Source organism: Lolium perenne, chromosome 2 (assembly GCF_019359855.2).
Source record: "Lolium perenne isolate Kyuss_39 chromosome 2, Kyuss_2.0, whole genome shotgun sequence".
In the NCBI taxonomy this organism is placed as follows: Eukaryota; Viridiplantae; Streptophyta; class Magnoliopsida; order Poales; family Poaceae; genus Lolium; species Lolium perenne.
Genome location: NC_067245.2, coordinates 182,633,790 through 182,653,562, shown reverse-complemented (window position 1 = coordinate 182,653,562; position 19,773 = coordinate 182,633,790).

Here is a 19,773-nt window from a genome sequence, read left to right as displayed (position 1 = left end):
CGTGCCTCCCCAGGGTCACCACGACGCATGCACACGCGGGTGTCGACGTGGCCAGACGCGCCCAGGCGTGCACACACACGCTCCAGGACGCGCACGGCGAACGCCACGAGCGCGCCAGAGCGCGCATCGCCTCGTCACCTCAGCCTGTCCCTGGCCATCGCGCACCTTTCGTCGACTCGCCTCAGCATCAGGACACCGCCAGACACCACCACGAGCCTCCCCGTGCCCTGTCACCGTCGCGGAGGACGACGACGACCGCCACAGTACCCACGGACGCGTGACCCTTGCCACTATGCTTGACCACCGAACGCTGTTCTGAGCTCACAGTGACGTTCCCTGAGCCTGTCTGAGCCAAGCCATACCCTCGCCCACACCGTTGATCGACGGGAGAGCGCCAGAGCCACCGTCACCATGACCCTCCGCCCTGGCTCGGAGCCGCTATAAAAGGAGCCCCCGCCCTCTCAAATTGAGCACTCCACTCACCTTCCCTCATCTCACAGCCTCTCCTCGACCTCACACCATGCTCGATTAGCCGCCGGAGACCGCCAATCGCAAGCTCGTCGCCGCCGCCCGTACACGGATCAAGCCGGAGCAGGAGGCCGCCCCAGGATGCGCCGCTGCTTCCATCGGCTTCACCATCATCGACAACGTCGCGGCGCACCCTCCAGACGCTCGCCGGAGCTCTGAGGCGCCCTCCGACCCCCTACTGCCGCCGCGCTCGCCGCTGCTTCTCGCCGTCGACGACGACAACCCCTGGCCGTTCGATCATCGCCTGATCCAACGCCCCTCCTTTCCCGTACCGGTTCGGTGAGTAAGTCCCGCTGACGCGTGGCCCCCACGCTGTCAGGCGGCCCGCTGCGCTGGACGCAGTACTGGGCCGGCCCATTTTCCCTTTTCTCGTTTTCCCGCGCGAGCCCACGTTTTGAATTCAATTTTGGAAATTAGAAAAATATCTTAATCTGATGCAAACTTTGAAATTCAATAGTGACAAATCTACTCGGCCAAATTTTGCAAACTTTATATTTTTGGAAACCTTAGGGTTTTATCTACACAATGCCACTGGATAGAACCCTAGATCTATTGTAGAATTAAAGTGGCAAAATAAACAAGGCAGGGACTTTTCTGTCTTATAATAATTCTTAAAAATCAACCATAAATACTTTTTAGCTAATTCCACCTCCAATAATTCACATTTCACTTATACCAATTGTTTCTACAAAAATATGCCATGCCTACTTTGAATGATCATGGCTTAGTTGTTTTAAATGCCTTTATGGCTATTTCTAGTCAAAGGTATTGTCCAAAACTATTAAGAAATCTTATGAGGGAATTTTTCTCTCATTTAAATCTTGTCACCACCAATTCCAAATGAAGTGGAGACTCTGGTTATTTAGGTCCCATAGGAATTGTTGGTGATATTAAATCTTTGGTATGCTAGAATTAAATGGTATGAGGTGCTCACCTCATTTAAATCATTTTCTCCAAATGATAAGTGTGAAGAGGTTGACTTGGGTCAACCTAGGTCACATATTATGCATAAGAGAAATTAAATCTTAAAAAGATAATGAGAGGAAATTATTTCTCTGAATAATTCAAAGTAACATTAAGACTAGTATGAGAGGAAATTATTTTTCTTAAATATTAAGAAAAACACATCCACCAACTTAATAGTAATGTGTGATGCTAGTTTAAGTGTGTGAACCCTGTTTGTGCATAGTTTAGTAAATTGGTTTGGTGTGATGATTGTGTACTCCGTATTCGTATTTTAGACGCTAGTACCGAGGAGTACCAGGAGGAGGAGGTCTACTTCCAAGAAGAAGAAGACCACTTTGATCAGTTTCCCAACCAAGGCAAGATAACACTCTTGCAAAGTGCAAAGCTCACCATGAGCAAGGCATTACCCCATTTACTTTATGCTTATGATCCTATTTCCCAGTTTTACTTTACAAGCTTTATTTACCTTTGTTTTATCAAAGTACCTTTGATTTATGATTTACTAGGTTAGTATTGAGTTAGTACAAGAGTATCAAACTTAGCTTAGAAGCAAAGCAAATACTTAGCACCTCTCATACCTAGTGGCTAGTGCTAAATAATAAAAATGACTACTCTAGATGGGAACTTGTGTTGATGAAATGATGATGGTGAAAACCTTGGAATGATTAGTCATTTCCATTGAAAGATTTTTGAAGGTGAATATGACACTGAAGTTGACTTGGTGACTTTGGCTAAAAACTGATGATTGAGTTGGATGCGATACCATTCCAATTTTTGAGTACCCCCACAATACCTGATTATGGGTAGGGCTTAGCCGGAAATTTATGTGTCTTAGTATGGGTTCCCTCTAAACAAGCGTCATCGGGGTTATGCCGAAAGCTGCCTCTACAACAAAAGAAATGATGTGATATGACGTGAATATGAGGTGAATGTCTGGCCCAAGCCCTGTGCAATTCCCGGGTTAACAGTTGGTTTTCACCGGGAGGCCAAGCTCATGGGGAGAGGTGCCTATACTAGGGTGTGTAAGTGAAAGGTTAACGGTTGATGATCCGCGTACTGAGTTACGATTATTCAGGGTTTTATCCCTGACGGATGTAATCAAATGTTGTGGCACAAGTGTGCGACCTCTGCAGAGTGTAGAACTATTCGAATAGCCGCGTCCGCGGATATGGACAATTGGAAAGGCCATTCTGTTTCCGTCATCAGAATTTATATCTTTGTGACTGGTGTTTTTGAACTTGAACTTGAACGGTGACTTTGACTTTGAATCACAACTGAGTTGTGGGAATGACACTAATGTTCCCACTTGAGTTAGTTAGCACATGGGGAGTTGTTTACAAAAGTGTTTATGAAATAAAATTGGCTTTATGCAAATAAACTTAGAGCTTAGAACACCATTATGTCAATGCTAGTACTTACTTTAGTGTTAGATTGCGAGTACTTAAAGTACTCACGGCTTTGTCCCTGGCTATTCAAATGGCCAGAATATGAAGCCGAGCAGCAGTACGAGGAGGACGATCAGCAGGACGTCTACCACAACTAGGAGCTTCTAACGTCAAGCATTGGCCTGTGGACTAGAGAGTCCTTGTATCTTACGCTTCCGCTATGAACTTGTGTTTGTTCGTTGATCATTAGATCAACTATTTGTGTAATATGGATCATGTGATTCCAATTTGTAAGACTTTATGATTTGTAATGAATGATGACTGTGATACTTGACTATTATGCCTCGCAACAACAATTTCCTGGGATTGCGATGTATGACATAATAGGCATCCGGACTTTAAAAATCCGGGTGTTGACATACATAGACCGCTATCCAACATGCATCTATGCCTAAAAAGTCCACCTTTAGGTTATCATCCGAACCCCTTCCAGTATTAAGTTGCAAACAACAAACAATTGTATTAAGTATGGTGCGTAATGTAATCAATAACTACATCCTCGGACATAGCATCAATGTTTTATCCCTAGTGGCAACAGCACATCCACAACCTTAGAACTTTCTGTCACTGTCCCAGATTTAATGGAGGCATGAACCCACTATCGAGCATAAATACTCCCTCTTGGAGTTAAGAGTAAAAGCTTGGCCAGAGCCTTGATACGTCTCCGACGTATCGATAATTTCTTATGTTCCATCCACATTATTGATGATATCTACATGTTTTATGCATACTTTATGTCATATTTATGCATTTTCTGGAACTAACCTATTAACAAGATGTCGAAGAGCCAGTTGCTGTTTTCTACTGTTTTTGGTTTCAGAAATCCTAGTAAGGAAATATTCTCGGAATTGGACGAAATCAACGCCCAGGGGCCTATTTTCACACGAAGCTTCCAGAAGACCGAAGAGTCAACGAAGTGGGGCCACGAGGTGGCCAGGAGGTAGGGCGGCGCGGCCCAAGCCCTGGCCGCGCCGACCTGTCTCCTGGGCCTCTCGTGATGCCCCTTGACATGCCCTTCCGCCTACAAATAGCCTTCGTCGCGAAACCCCCAGTACCGAGAGCCACGATACGGAAAACCTTCCAGAGACGCCGCCGCCAATCCCATCTCGGGGGATTCAGGAGATCGCCTCCGGCACCCTGCCGGAGAGGGGATTCATCTCCCGGAGGACTCTACACCACCATGGTTGCCTCCGGAGTGATGAGTGAGTAGTTCACCCCTGGACTATGGGTCCATAGCAGTAGCTAGATGGTTGTCTTCTCCTCATTGTGCTTAATTGTCGGGTCTTGTGAGCTGCCGAACATGATCAAGATCATCTATCTGTAATGCTATATGTTGTGTTTGTTGGGATCCGATGGATAGAGAATACCATGTTATGTTGATTATCAATTTATATCTATGTGTTGTTTATGATCTTGCATGCTCTCCGTTACTAGTAGATGCTCTGGCCAAGTTGATGCTTGTAACTCCAAGAGGGAGTATTTATGCTCGATAGTGGGTTCATGTCTCCGTGAATCTGGGGGAGTGACAAGAACCCCTAAGGTTATGGATGTGCTGTTGCCACTAGGGATAAAACATTGATGCTATGTCCGAGGATGTAGTTATTGATTACATTACGCGCAATACTTAATGCAATTGTCTGTTGTTAGCAACTTAATACTGGAAGGGGTTCGGATGATAACCTGAAGGTGGACTTTTTAGGCATAGATGCATGCTGGATAGCGGTCTATGTACTTTGTCGTAATGCCCAATTAAATCTAACTATACTCATCATAATATGTATGTGCATGGTCATGCCCTCTCTATTTGTCAATTGCCCAACTGTAATTTGTTCACCCAACATGCTATTTATCTTATGGGAGAGACACCTCTAGTGAACTGTGGACCCCGGTCCAATTCTCTATACTGAAATACAATCTACTGCAATACTTGTTCTACTGTTCTCTGCAAACAATCATCATCCACACTATACATCTAATCCTTTGTTACAGCAAGCCGGTGAGATTGACAACCTCACTGTTTCGTTGGGGCAAAGTACTTGGTTTGTGTTGCGCAGGTTCCACGTTGGCGCCGGAATCCCTGGTGTTGCACCGCACTACATCTCGCCGCCATCAACCTTCAACGTGCTTCTTGGCTCCTACTGGTTCGATTAAACCTTGGATTCATACAGAGGGAAAACTTGCCGCTGTACGCATCACACCTTCTGTAATATCCCAGGTTTAGAGACGATCGAGGGGTAGATTTTAGAAAGGGATGTGCATTGCATTGTAATTTACGGGGAAATTTCGCGCTTTTAAACAAAAACTGCATCGAAGGGGGACAAGTTTCTCTCTCGACACCTTACAGGGTTAGGGTTTCGAGAGTGCGACAAACCTGTTCCTTATTCAACTAAACTAGGGTTTTGAGAAGAGAGGGGAGAGTTTGCATCACAAACTTAAGTTGCATGATTGAATTAAGTTGTATGAATGAATTCAACCCAAGTTTGAATTTGAATTTCAAATTCAAACATCAAATGAATATCACATTATCCAAACTTGAGATAATTTAATAAACAATTAGCCTTAATCAAGATTATAAATAATACAACAATTAAGTAAAGCTCATTAAGGAAAACTTGAGCTTTATTAATAATCACACAAGATACATTGTCACTTACAATATTCAAAATTGGAACAAATGAATATTACAACATATTACAAGAATTGGACAAAATGGAAAATTAAAAGAAAAGAAAAGTACAATTTAATGATCTATCCTAACACTACAATCTAGTCTTCATTTAGCCTTGTACTTGATGATCTCCATGATCCTTGGAGCATCAGGTTGTGTCCCTGCACACAAACACAAAGCAAATAAAAACAAGTGTTATGCCAAGTGGCCACTTGGCAGGTTAGCAAACAAATGAAATGAAGTGGATATGCTCAAGTTTCTGCCGAGCAGATCCATGCCACAGATAGGACCAAGTCCAAGTGCACAGCACTTGCACACACACACAACCAGGCAGCACACAAGGCTGTGTGCATGTGTAACACACACACACACCAGGGTGAGTCACCACAAGGCTGCGAGGTGGTCTTTGTCGACCAACAAGGGCAAGCCAGCAGCATATAAAAGCTTTTCACAGCCAAACCCTAGCCATTGGATTCAACCATCGGCAGAACTGAACTGGTAAGCCACCAAGAACACCAAGAACACCAAGAACAGCTAGAACAGATAGAACAGCCTCACTATTCAATCTATTCCAGCACACCTCTGAATTAAATCAAGTTTCATCAAGTCACCAGGAGGAGCAGAGCAAGCAAAGCAACCATAAGATCAACACAGAGGCAAACCTCTACACCAACATCACATTCTAGGAGCTGGAGTGAGGTATACCAAGCATCATGGACAAACCAGATGGTTTTGTTCATATATAAGCATATGCATCAAGCACACATAATCAACTGGGTGTGATACCCAAGTTATGTCATCATCTGGCTATTAAGCCATATGGTGCAAGCAAGAAGCGAAAGGCCCTTTGGTCAATCATCAAAAGGGAACAACAGATATGTCAATTATTGCATAACTGAAGAAATCCAGCAAGAGATGAGAGCACAAGTTAGCCTAGTTACACACATTTAGCACCTACAGCTAGTTAACCATCAGACCTAGACAAAATAGTGTCTATTTGATTTCAACATCAAGAGCCACTGGCAATCCAATAAATGGATCACCCAGAAAGCATTTGGTGAGCAACAACAAGACAACAAATAGGGGAGCTACCCTAGGGCAGCACATAACTACTGCCAGGGTCACCTCAAACCCTAGAACAGCCAAACCAACAAGCCAAATGCAAATATCATCACCCTGATTGGGTTCAAGGAAGGGCTAGGGTTCCCAACCACTGTGGGCATCCATCTAGCCTAAGCCAATCAATTGTGATGATCATCAACGTATCACGATTCACATCAATTATCCACTCCATCAATTAAAGCAACACGGATAATTGATATTAACAAGCAAATCTTGGATTAAACATTTGCTAAGGATCCGGAGGATCACTTTGCAAGTATCGGTGATGCTTGAGCAAGCACCAAGACTGATCTGTGCCACACACATACACATAAATAGGTAACGACAATGCACAGGCACGAGTAAGCAAACCAATTATCATGTTGATGATCACATGATCATCGAGCTTGCCATAGCATGCTAGGGCATGCTAGAGCATCACTAAGCAACAGAGCATGGACCGGATATTTAATTGGCCACGACTAATCAACAAGTGTTCCACGAGATAACCAAATGGATAACCAAATGATTGTATCCGAAGCACATCCAAGGCGGGATGAACCACTGGATCAAGATAAATAAGTAAAGCACTTTGTGCTCATCACTGAATCATGCAGTTAAACCAACAGTAATGCTCAATTGAGCATACACATGAAATTGAGCACAGGGAGCAACATACCATTGCTCTGGTTCTCGCAAATAGCAAGGAATACACATAGTAATCAAGCCAGGGCAGTCAAACTAAATACACATGCGTGTCTAGCAAGAACAGTAACTAGAACAGAGGCACAGGGAAGAATTCAAGCCAAAAATGCAAGATTAAACAAGCATGTGGCTCTGGAACATGCACAGTAGTGTGCACAATCAAGATCACAGGAATTAAGCATAGCCATTAAGCAGAATAGGGCAGCCCCGTAGCTAGGATTCATGGCAATAGCACAAGCGGCACAGCAATAGCACAAGTAGCGCAGCAGCAGCACAAGCAACACCGCAGCAGCACAGCAGCTAGCAGGCCAGTGGCCAAGCTAGACGAAGAAGAGGAGGAGAAGAAGGAGTAGAAGGGTAGGAGAAGAACGTACCAGGGAGGAGGTGGCCGACGAGGTCATGGCGGCCAAGGCGGCGTGCGCCGGAGCACGGCGGCACCAGGCCTGGCCAAGCCAAGCCTGGCGACCACCACCGCACCCTAGCGCTGCACCACGCGCAGGGAAGGCGCCTGGAAGAAGGGCCACGGCCTCTCCAACGCACGGCGGCGGCGGACGCCGAAGGCCTGGCGCACTGGAGCGACGATGGCGAGTGAACGGCGACACCAGCGACAGATCGACGCGGACCATCTGGTTCGCCGTCGAAGGGCGAACCAGATCCGCAGCACCTCGTCACCGGCGACGGCCTGGGGCGGCGGGGATAAATCGGCGACGGCGAGGCGATTCTGGTCGCCAGAGCGAGAGAGAGAGATTAGGGTTTCGCGTGAGAGGAGAGGAGGAGCGTGTCTGAGTCCAACCGAGCCGGTTGGGGCAGCTCGGGTTTGACTCAAACCGTTGGGCCACCTGACAGGTGGGGCCCAAGGGTGTTTCAGTCATTTCATAATTCATATAAATGCAGAAACTTTGAAATTAAATAAGAAATGCTTAGAAGCTCTAAAAAATAAATTAAAAATATGAAAATGGATCAGCATAAAATTCTCTATTTAAATAAAATATCAAAGAGAATTTTTGAAGACAATTAAGAATAAATCTTAATTTGAGGATTTAAATAATGATTTAAATCACACATATTATTTTCAAGAAGGAAACTAAGTCCATTAATGCAATTGGACTTTAAAAACACCTTGACAATATTTCAAGGTTGTATTTTACCCTAAACTAAGTATCTCTAAATTATTCTTAGTATTTACCTCTCACATGAAATAATAACGACATCGGAAGGGGGGAATCAAACCTAAAACTGGAATCATGCATAATTGCTTCTTTAACCATTGCCCTTATCGGACAATGATGCTATTTTTCAGAGACAGAGGACAAGGGTCAGTCCACACCTTCCAACTGCAAAACTTTGCAGTGTTCAGGCAAGTTCATCACTTGCTCATGTCATTTGAGTATTTCTATCAAATTACTTGCAAAATATTATGGTTATCACTATGGCATAAAAACCAAAACCACTATTTTCATAACTATGAATATGACTATGTGGTGGGCAATGGAACCATGGATTGTGTTGATATGGTGGAGGTTCCATTGCAAGGGTTTATATCCATCTAGGATTAAACAACAAATGTCGCCAGTGATTCTTGTGCCGTAATACCCGTGTTAACCATAAGATCCGGAGTGGGACGGAGTAGTCAAAAGTGTTTCCACCTCTCGTTCATCAACGGATGCTCATTACCGGGTGCTCATCATCTTGCGAGACTTGATGCAGGGGTGGGAACCCGTAGAAGTCCCAACGGTAATGAGGTCTATGATGGGTTGCATCTGCCGGCGTAGGAATGTATGGTAGAGCCCTGCATTGACGTCGTGGTCGGAGTCCACCCTGAAATCTATGGGAATAATGGGGCCGGTGTGGACCCAGGGTCGGAGTATGCAACAAAGGGTGGGTGTTCGAGGTAGCGGAGGAACATGATTGGCTAGACCTTATACCGGGCCTCACACCGAAGGAAGTGTGGACGGGAAAGCTGCCCGGTTGGCACCAAGGTTAAGATCTCTTATGGGTAAAGCAACACACCTCTGCAGAGTGTAAGAAGCGTGACTGTCACTCCTGTTCCGGGATGAGGAAGCTGAAACGCGGCCGGAAAGGAGCTCCATGAAGTTCTAGTAAACCGGTGAAGGCTGACGGACATAGCTCTTTGGAATAAAAGCAATCTCTTGAAGAAATGTTTATCAAAACTTGCATTGGTATTAGACTTTCTGGTCTAATATCGTAGCTAGAGCATTAAACACCTCTTATCTATAATGAACTTGTTGAGTACGCTCGTACTCATACCACTCTTAAATCCCATGCTTAGACTGTCTGAATCATCTGGAGGAGGACTACGACAACAATGAAGGAGCCGAGATCATCGGCTATGAAGAACCAGACCTCTCTGGAGGTATCGAAGGCGTAGACTACCTCATCGTCTACGGAACCGGGGAGGCTTCCGGAGGAGATCAAGCCTAGAAACATCCAGTAGTAGTAGAAACCAAGCAGCCCGAACTCTTAGTATTTAGCTGCTCTAGGAAATAAATGTATAACTTAATGAGACTCTTATATTGTAAGCTAAGTTGGGTTCGCCTCGAACCCAGGAGTATTCCTCGTTGGACCCAAGAGGAACTCCGAGACGACGTGTGTATGATATTTGTAATAATAAATGAATGAGTTATGGACCTGCTATGTTCTGTTGTACTACTCTGAGGGATGTAATATTTGCGGAATGGTACTTCGTGAATGTTATATCAACGATTGGCATACTACAACATGCAGTGGTATGCAGGGTCACCACAGTTGGTATCAGAGCAAAAGCTTTGACCTTAGGTTGGAACCTAGTAAATGGGACCAAACGTTAGGAGTCAAATAGGATTAGTAAAGAATTCTCTAAAAATATGGTTTATATTCAATTGAGAATACAACAATCATATCTTTCAGTGCGATAATTCTTTATTATCTCTATTATGATGCATTATTACTAATCTTATAATCTTTCTATTTCTACAGCCAACATGGCAAGTTCACGTCCCGGACGAAACGTGAAAGTGATGGATTCCACACTGAGTGAATATGAAGGAGGACTTGCAGATATTCTACGAGCCATGTTACTTGAATTTGGGTGTGATCCCCAGATCCAAGTAAAGAAATACATGTACTACGATGGTCTTTGTATTGGCCAAGTGTAGGGTAGGACTGCGACTTCCGAATCTTTGGGAATGAGCGTAGTCATGCCCGGCGAGGGAAGCTTGAACTATCAACACAACCTACCATATAGCTGTTATGAGAGCCATCACAGATATTCGGGAGCATACGACGAAAGAGCTTATGGGTTCCGAATTCACCCACATTCCTCATAATCAGGAGGAAGAGGATCCCATGCTTAACCACTACAAATATGCAAAACGCAAACCAATAGCAGCTGCAAAATACATGGATAATAGCCGCAACTTTATATCATTACTCTTTCAGTTGAACCATCATCTGACGGGAGCAATTGATACGATGCTAGAGGAGTTTCTTGAACCCAAGGAGGAGATTAGGGGAAAGAACCTATGGAGAATGTGGTACACACACCGGTTACTCAGTGGTGACTACATTAGTATTGATCCTCTTGAGCGTGAACCTACACCGGTTACACCAGGGAACTACAGGTAGTTCCTATGGGGGATATGAGGGCGGAGAGGAATCCGGAAACAATCAGCGTTCCGAGACTCCTATAGAAAATTCCACGGGTTGGCGTTGGGGATCTGATACGGGAACTCATAGTACTTCAGTGTATTATGACGGAGAGATGAATGATGACGCCACAACCCAGAACCAGAGTTATCCTAGTAATGAAGGAGTTGATGGAGGGTATCCGACACAGGTTGAGTCGGGTACAAGTGTTGGAAACACCTATGGTGGAGCTACAGGGGAGTACACCCAATGGGTGGACTATGATGCACTTAACGATCAGTTTGTGAACACTGACTTCTCCCTAGGATCATCATCGGATTCCGATTACCAGCCGACGGGGAGACCTTATGTTCCAGGGTCTATCAGGAGGACGACACGTTCGACCGGATGGAAGCCTGGGATGTACCGGGAGTGAAGATCGACTAGAGTCCACCAAGGGAGGCGAGGCTATAATACACAAGTACCACGTGCATTATAGTATGTAATATTTGTATAATTTGTATATATACTTTAATAAGTGAGTTTGCATACTCACATCGACTTGAGTATTGTAATAAGACCACTTAAGTATGTATATACATGGTATATGTTTTGTATGATTTGGATTTGCTTCTTGATTTCCATTGCGTGACTAGTTCTGTGCACAAAGTTGAGCTCAGAAAACTTGCGCATGGAGTAATTATGAGTATCATCTTGTGTTGCAGAACTAGGGGGTTATGTCGGGAGCGTTAGGAGAGGAGACCGAAGCGCAGCGCATGGAGCGCGAAGCAAAACAAAAGGAAGAGGCTGATGAAGCAGCCAGGAATCAGTTTCCACCACCACCACCACCTATGACGCAGCAGAATTTTGTTCAGTACATGCAGCTGGTGGAGGAAAGACAACGTGTAACGTTGGAGCAGCAGAACAAATTCTTCCAAGAATTGCTGCAACAGAACCGGGTAGAGAGACCCGAGAATCAGGGAGTCACTTTAGCAGACTTCCAGAACACCAAGCCTATATCTTTCGCATACGCGCCCGAGCCAATGGACGCGGAAGATTGGCTTATGGATACTGAGCGAAAGCTCAATACCGTTGGATGTAACGACCAAGAGAAGGTCCGTTATGCTACCCATCTGCTGTGTGGACCCCCCGCATCATGGTGGGACAATATAGTAGTCGTTTATCCGGCTGGGAAGGTATTTACCTGGGAGGAATTTGCAAGGAAGTTCAGGGAATCCAATGTCCCTGAAAGTATCGTGGAACTGAAGCGTCGAGAATTTGAAAGTCTCGAGCAGAAGGACAAGGCCATCCTGACTTATGTCAGGGAATTCTCAAAACTGTCCTGGTATGCGGTTGAATAAGTCAACACCGTGGACAAAAAGAAGAAGAGGTTTCTGAGGGGGTTAAGTCCCCAGTTTAAAGTACAGCTCCGTATGATGAGAGCGACGGAGTTTCAAGAGTTGGTGGATGCTGCCATCACTCTGGAAGATGATTTCAAACAACTGCAGGAGGAAAAGAGGAAGAAGGCCAAGTTTGAGCCTAAGAGGTTTGTTAGTAACAAGCCCAATACTAGCTTGAGTTTCAAGCCAAGATACAACAACAACAACAACAACAACAACAACAACAGCAACTACTACGGTAGCAGGAAGAACCAAGCATTCCAGACTGCAAATAAGATTGTATGCCGTAGCTGTGGAGGTACGGGGCATTTCTCCAAGGACTGTAAGAAGCCCAGGATCATTTGCTTCGGGTGCCGTGAGGAAGGACACATGCTTAGGGATTGCCCTAAGAATAAGAATAAAGGAGATCAATCTGGAGGGGGAGCAAGCCGAGGAGGAAATAACGGAGGGAACTGGAAGAATAAGAAGCCCTTCGGCAAGCTGAACTGCACTAGTCTGGAGGAGGTGGTCAACTCCGATCAGGCGGTGATAGGTACGCTCCAGATACTCACTCATCCTGGCAAAGTACTTTTTGATACTGGTGCAACTACATCATTCATTTCTCAACAATTCATCATCAAACATGGGATTAGTTGCACTAAGTTAGATACACCCATAACCATACTTTCTGCGGGGGGAACAATAGTAGTAACCCACACCAAACAAAAACAAGTCATCATGATCAATAAGTGCGTGTTTGACGCGGACCTGTTCATTTTACCGATGAAGGACATTGATGTCATTCTTGGTATGAACTGGTTGGAAGCTAATGGAGCATTGATCGACTGTGTGAACAAGACAGTATCCTTGAAAAGCCCCGATGGAAGTAGAATGATCTACCAAGGCGACAAACATACACAGATTGAAGTGGAGCTACAGTTGAACAGCATGAAGGAGGTGAAGTTAGAGGATATACCTGTAGTAAATGAATTCCAGGATGTGTTTCCTGCGGAATTACCAGGTATGCCACCAGATAGGGAGATAGAATTCACTATCGACCTAATTCCAGGAACAGCTCCGATTGCTAAGGCACCATACAAGATGGGGCCCAAGGAGTTGAAAGAACTTAAGGAGCAACTGGATGACTTGGAACAGAAAGGATTTATACAAGAAAGTGTTTCACCATGGGGATCACCTGTGATCTTCGTGGATAAAAGAGATGGAGGAAGAAGGATGTGCGGAGACTACAGGAATCTGAACAACGTCACAATCAAGAACAAGTATCCACTTCCAAGAATACAAGATCTATTCGATCAAGTTAGAGGCGCGGGAGTCTTTTCCAAAATTGATCTAAGATCCGGTTATCACCAGATAAAGATCAAGAAGGAAGACGTTCCGAAAACTGCATTTGTCTCAAGGTATGGACATCATGAATACCTTATAGTGCCTTTTGGATTAACCAATGCCCCAGCAATTTTCATGAATCTCATGAATAAGATTTTCATGCCATATCTAGACAAGTTTGTCATCGTATTTATTGATGATATCTTGATCTACTCCAAAGACAAAGCTGAACATGCTGAACACCTGAGGCTAGTGTTGCAAACACTAAGGGAACATCAACTCTACGCCAAGTTTAGCAAGTGTGAATTTTGGCTAGATCAAGTGGAATTCCTTGGTCATGTCATTAGTAAAGATGGAATAGCTGTTAACCCGAGCAAGGTAGCAGCAGTTCTAGAATGGGAAGCACCCAAGACTGTCAAGGAAATCCGAGGATTCCTCGGAATGGCAGTATACTATCGGAGATTCATTGAAGGATTCTCCAAGATAGCAGGACCAATGATGAAGCTGTTAAGAAAGAACACACCATTCGTGTGGTCAGAGGAGTGTGAGAAGAGTTTCCAAACTCTGAAGGAGAAACTCACCACGGCACCGGTGTTAGCAGTTCCGGAAGTCGGCAAGGATTACACCGTGTACTGTGACGCATCCAAGCATGGATTGGGTTGCATACTCATGCAAGATCGGAAAGTGATATCTTATGGATCGAGGCAACTCAGACCTCACGAAGTGAATTATCCAACACATGACTTGGAATTAGCAGCAGTCGTATTTGCACTCAAAACTTGGAGGCATTTTCTCTATGGAGCCAAGTGTGAGCTCTATACAGATCATAAGAGTCTCAAATATTTCTTCACTCAGAAGGAACTCAACATGAGACAGAAAAGATGGCTTGAACTGATCAAGGATTATGATTTGACCATCAATTACACTCCTGGAAAGGCCAATGTTGTAGCAGATGCCTTGAGTAGGAAGAGCACCGGAGGAGTGGAACAGGAAATATCACTGGAGTTGAGAAAGGAAATAAGTCAAGCCCAAATACAACTTTGGGAGAAGGAAGCTCATGAAGGATTATCGGCTTTGCAAGTAGCCGATGAGTTGAATGTTAACCTGAAGAATGAGATAATGATGGGTCAGTTGGATGATCCATTCATCATGGAGGAGATGAGAAGAATAGATGAAGGAAGACCATCAGAATTTCACCGCGGAGAATCTGGATCATTATGGTTTCAAAAGAGGATTTGTGTTCCGGAGATTGCTGAAATCAAGGAAGTAATACTCCGGGAAGCCCATCAAACACCATACTCCATTCATCCGGGTAGTACAAAGATGTACATGGATCTAAAGGAGTTATTCTGGTGGAATAATATGAAGAGAGAGATAGCACAATATGTGGCGGAATGCCATACCTGCCAGAGAGTGAAGGCGGAACACCAGAGTCCGGCAGGAAAGTTACAACCTTTACCTATTCCAGAATGGAAATGGGAGGAAATAGGGATGGATTTCATCACCGGACTACCCATGACTAATAAAAAGAAGGACATGATATGGGTAATCATGGACCGGTTGACTAAGAGTGCACACTTCTTAGCGGTAAATCAGCAGGATAAAGGAGAGAAACTCATCGATCTATACATCAAAGAGATCGTGAGTAAGCATGGAGTGCCCAAGAAGATCGTGTCGGATCGAGGATCCGTGTTCACATCAGCATTCTGGAAGCAACTACACGAAGCTTTAGGATCCAAGTTGGACTATAGTACCGCTTATCATCCCCAGACAGGTGGACAAACCGAGAGAACCAACTAGATCTTAGAGGATATGCTTAGGGCATGTGCCCTAGACTTCGGAGGATCATGGGAGGAGCACTTACCACTAGCAGAGTTTTCATACAATAATAGCTACCAAAGCAGCATCAAGATGGCACCATTTGAAGCTCTGTATGGAAGGAAGTGTAGATCACCGATATGTTGGTATGAAGCCGGAGCAAGCAAAGAGTTCAACCCTGATTATGTCAAGGAAAAGCAACAAATCATTGACATTATCAGGGATAGGCTCAAAATAGCCCAGAGCCGATAGAAGAGTTATGCCGATCAAAAGAAGAGAACATGGGAGCCACGAGTTGGAGACATGGTATATCTTAAGGTGAGCCCGATGAAAGGACTCTAGAGGTTTGGAGTAAAAGGAAAGCTCAGCCCTAGGTACATCGGACCTTTCAATATTTTGAGTCAAAATCGAGGGTTAGCCTTCGAATTGGAACTACCGGGAAGGTTATCTCAGGTTCACAACGTATTCCATGTGTCGCAACTCAGAAAATGTTTGAAGACCCCAGATAAACCAGTATCACATGAAGAGCTTGAGTTACAACCAGATTTGACATACATCGAGAAGCCAGCGAAGATTCTCGAGGAAAACTGGAAACAACTCAGGAATCGAGCAATAAAGTACTGCAAGATACAATGGAAGCACCATCCCGAGAGGGAAGCCACCTGGGAAAAAGAGGAAGACCTGAGGAAAACATACCCCGAACTCTTCAGGTATTACAACCACAACTTCGGGACGAAGTTTTCTTTAAGGGGGAAAGGCTGTAATATCCCAGGTTTAGAGACGATCGAGGGGTAGATTTTAGAAAGGGATGTGCATTGCATTGTAATTTACGGGGAAATTTCGCGCTTTTAAACAAAAACTGCATCGAAGGGGGACAAGTTTCTCTCTCGACACCTTACAGGGTTAGGGTTTCGAGAGTGCGACAAACCTGTTCCTTATTCAACTAAACTAGGGTTTTGAGAAGAGAGGGGAGAGTTTGCATCACAAACTTAAGTTGCATGATTGAATTAAGTTGTATGAATGAATTCAACCCAAGTTTGAATTTGAATTTCAAATTCAAACATCAAATGAATATCACATTATCCAAACTTGAGATAATTTAATAAACAATTAGCCTTAATCAAGATTATAAATAATACAACAATTAAGTAAAGCTCATTAAGGAAAACTTGAGCTTTATTAATAATCACACAAGATACATTGTCACTTACAATATTCAAAATTGGAACAAATGAATATTACAACATATTACAAGAATTGGACAAAATGGAAAATTAAAAGAAAAGAAAAGTACAATTTAATGATCTATCCTAACACTACAATCTAGTCTTCATTTAGCCTTGTACTTGATGATCTCCATGATCCTTGGAGCATCAGGTTGTGTCCCTGCACACAAACACAAAGCAAATAAAAACAAGTGTTATGCCAAGTGGCATAGCCACTTGGCAGGTTAGCAAACAAATGAAATGAAGTGGATATGCTCATGTTTCTGCCGAGCAGATCCATGCCACAGATAGGACCAAGTCCAAGTGCACAGCACTTGCACACACACACAACCAGGCAGCACACAAGGCTGTGTGCATGTGTAACACACACACACACCAGGGTGAGTCACCACAAGCTGCAGGTGGTGCTGTCGACCAACAAGGGCAAGCCAGCAGCATATAAAAGCTTTTCACAGCCAAACCCTAGCCATTGGATTCAACCATCGGCAGAACTGAACTGGTAAGCCACCAAGAACACCAAGAACACCAAGAACAGCTAGAACAGATAGAACAGCCTCACTATTCAATCTATTCCAGCACACCTCTGAATTAAATCAAGTTTCATCAAGTCACCAGGAGGAGCAGAGCAAGCAAAGCAACCATAAGATCAACACAGAGGCAAACCTCTACACCAACATCACATTCTAGGAGCTGGAGTGAGGTATACCAAGCATCATGGACAAACCAGATGGTTTTGTTCATATATAAGCATATGCATCAAGCACACATAATCAACTGGGTGTGATACCCAAGTTATGTCATCATCTGGCTATTAAGCCATATGGTGCAAGCAAGAGCAGAAAGGCCACTGGTCAATCATCAAAAGGGAACAACAGATATGTCAATTATTGCATAACTGAAGAAATCCAGCAAGAGATGAGAGCACAAGTTAGCCTAGTTACACACATTTAGCACCTACAGCTAGTTAACCATCAGACCTAGACAAAATAGTGTCTATTTGATTTCAACATCAAGAGCCACTGGCAATCCAATAAATGGATCACCCAGAAAGCATTTGGTGAGCAACAACAAGACAACAAATAGGGGAGCTACCCTAGGGCAGCACATAACTACTGCCAGGGTCACCTCAAACCCTAGAACAGCCAAACCAACAAGCCAAATGCAAATATCATCACCCTGATTGGGTTCAAGGAAGGGCTAGGGTTCCCAACCACTGTGGGCATCCATCTAGCCTAAGCCAATCAATTGTGATGATCATCACTGTATCACAGTTCACATCAATTATCCACTCCATCAATTAAAGCAACACAGATAATTGATATTAACAAGCAAATCTTGGATTAAACATTTGCTAAGGATCCAGAGGATCACTGCAAGTATCAGCTGATGCTTGAGCAAGCACCAGCACTGATCTGTGCCACACACATACACATAAATAGGTAACAGCAATGCACAGGCACAGGTAAGCAAACCAATTATCAGCTGTTGATGATCACATGATCATCAGAGCTTGCCATAGCATGCTAGGGCATGCTAGAGCATCACTAAGCAACAGAGCATGGACCAGATATTTAATTGGCCACAGCTAATCAACAAGTGTTCCACAGATAACCAAATGGATAACCAAATGATTGTATCCAGAAGCACATCCAAGGCAGGATGAACCACTGGATCAAGATAAATAAGTAAAGCACTTTGTGCTCATCACTGAATCATGCAGTTAAACCAACAGTAATGCTCAATTGAGCATACACATGAAATTGAGCACAGGGAGCAACATACCATTGCTCTGGTTCTCGCAAATAGCAAGGAATACACATAGTAATCAAGCCAGGGCAGTCAAACTAAATACACATGCGTGTCTAGCAAGAACAGTAACTAGAACAGAGGCACAGGGAAGAATTCAAGCCAAAAATGCAAGATTAAACAAGCATGTGGCTCTGGAACATGCACAGTAGTGTGCACAATCAAGATCACAGGAATTAAGCATAGCCATTAAGCAGAATAGGGCAGCCCCGTAGCTAGGATTCATGGCAATAGCACAAGCGGCACAGCAATAGCACAAGTAGCGCAGCAGCAGCACAAGCAACACCGCAGCAGCACAGTAGCTAGCAGGCCAGTGGCCAAGCTAGACGAAGAAGAGGAGGAGAAGAAGGAGTAGAAGGGTAGGAGAAGAACGTACCAGGGAGGAGGTGGCCGACGAGGTCATGGCGGCCAAGGCGGCGCGCGCCGGAGCACGGCGGCACCAGGCCTGGCCAAGCCAAGCCTGGCGACCACCACCGCACCCTAGCGCTGCACCACGCGCAGGGAAGGCGCCTGGAAGAAGGGCCACGGCCTCTCCAACGCACGGCGGCGGCGGACGCCGAAGGCCTGGCGCACTGGAGCGACGATGGCGAGTGAACGGCGACACCAGCGACAGATCGACGCGGGCCATCTGGTTCGCCGTCGAAGGGCGAACCAGATCCGCAGCACCTCGTCACCGGCGACGGCCTGGGGCGGCGGGGATAAATCGGCGACGGCGAGGCGATTCTGGTCGCCAGAGCGAGAGAGAGAGATTAGGGTTTCGCCTGACAGGTGGGGCCCAAGGGTGTTTCAGTCATTTCATAATTCATATAAATGCAGAAACTTTGAAATTAAATAAGAAATGCTTAGAAGCTCTAAAAAATAAATTAAAAATATGAAAATGGATCAGCATAAAATTCTCTATTTAAATAAAATATCAAAGAGAATTTTTGAAGACAATTAAGAATAAGTCTTAATTTGAGGATTTAAATAATGATTTAAATCACACATATTATTTTCAATAAGGAAAATAAGTCCATTAATGCAATTGGACTTTAAAAACACCTTGACAATATTTCAAGGTTGTATTTTACCCTAAACTAAGTATCTCTAAATTATTCTTAGTATTTACCTCTCACATGAAATAATAACGACATCGGAAGGGGGGAATCAAACCTAAAACTGGA